We start from the raw sequence: 1,302 nt of genomic DNA, 5'->3' as shown, positions 1-1,302 counted from the left end.
ATGTACTCCTGTACGAGTAGTACACATGAGATTTTTTTCAAATTTTTATAGTGCAAATTGAAACAGGAAAAATTTCATAAATAATGACCATCAATTTTTATCCTGATTCTCAGCTGAGTTTATTTAGCAATTTTATTTTGCAAGTTGCGGTTGATGGAAAATTCTAAAAAAATTCAGGGTTGTGTTATAATACAATTAGGAGACATGCGAATTTTTCCAAATTTTTCTACCCACTATTTACATTAATCAATTTTCAACATTCACAGAATTTTGTGATATGAAACAATTTTTCCACTTTTCCAAATGATGCGATTTAAATAAAAATTCATGAAGTTAGACAAATTTCAAAAAATGCCAGATTTTCATTTCTGGTATTTTTTTTCTAAGATCCTAACGTGTCAAAAATTCTGAAAAAATTCAAATGAATACTAATATACAATTTCTTTTACAAATGCTGAGAATCCGATGTATGACATTAGGATGAGAGTGAGAAGCATTCCCGAGGTGATACTTACTTGATCACAGCCAGAATAAAGAAAGCGACGAGGAGAGTGAAGAACGAAACGGTGTACCCAATTTTCGAGATGGTCTTTACTATCGGGAAGAATTTCTGCAAGAGAAATTGCCAATAATTAGGCAATTTTCGAGGTAATTAGAACGGTTGGGAGGAACGAGCCTCTCGATGAATTCGTCGATGCGGTTAATGTGGAAGGAACGCGTGACTCGATATTTGAACATTCGTCAAACGCGAAGTAGATGTAGTTTGTGGCCTTTGAGGTGGTTTATAGAGACTGGACTCTAGGGAACGTCGAATAGTTACATGAACAATCCTGGATCGTTCAATTTTAATCACTTCAAGTTTACCCAAATTATAATTCAAGTCTAATTACATTGGCGAATATTCTTTTGGAATATTGAAATGACATGATAATACAAATGGAAATATTATTATTGCCCATATGCATTACTTCTTTAATAAATTTTATGTATATAAATTGAAAACATCTAACTTCAGTAATGGAGAGTCAGAAAAGAGGGGAAATCGTTCCTGAGAGATTTCTTACCCCATCATTGCGTTTATACAGGGTGTCCAAAAACTAGTGTAAGATATTGAAATGGGAGGTTCCTGACAAATTTTTAACAATATTTTTCTTAGCGAGAAAGTTGAGGCATGGTTGAGGAGTTATTAACAAAAAGCCTCGACCAATCAGAGCGCTCGGTTGGCGCGAGCTACGAATCGGGAGCGTTGGTTCGAATCTGGACGTCCGACTTTTGACGCGTGAACCGCTCCACTCAATACGA

At 35.1% G+C, this 1,302-nt stretch overlaps 1 protein-coding gene across 1 annotated transcript in view; it reads right to left on the bottom strand.

The window, feature by feature from the left end:
• LOC108629533 (parathyroid hormone/parathyroid hormone-related peptide receptor) overlaps nt 1-1,302 on the bottom strand; it is a 34,328-nt gene that overhangs the window by 11,599 nt on the left and 21,427 nt on the right. The gene's annotated exons all lie outside the window — the stretch shown is intronic.

This window comes from Ceratina calcarata, unplaced genomic scaffold (genome assembly GCF_001652005.2).
Source record: "Ceratina calcarata isolate Rehan_Ccalc_2016 unplaced genomic scaffold, ASM165200v1 scaffold570.2, whole genome shotgun sequence".
NCBI lineage: Eukaryota > Metazoa > Arthropoda > Insecta > Hymenoptera > Apidae > Ceratina > Ceratina calcarata.
Note: the sequence above shows the minus strand (reverse complement) of the source record. Positions and strands in the feature narration are given on the sequence as shown.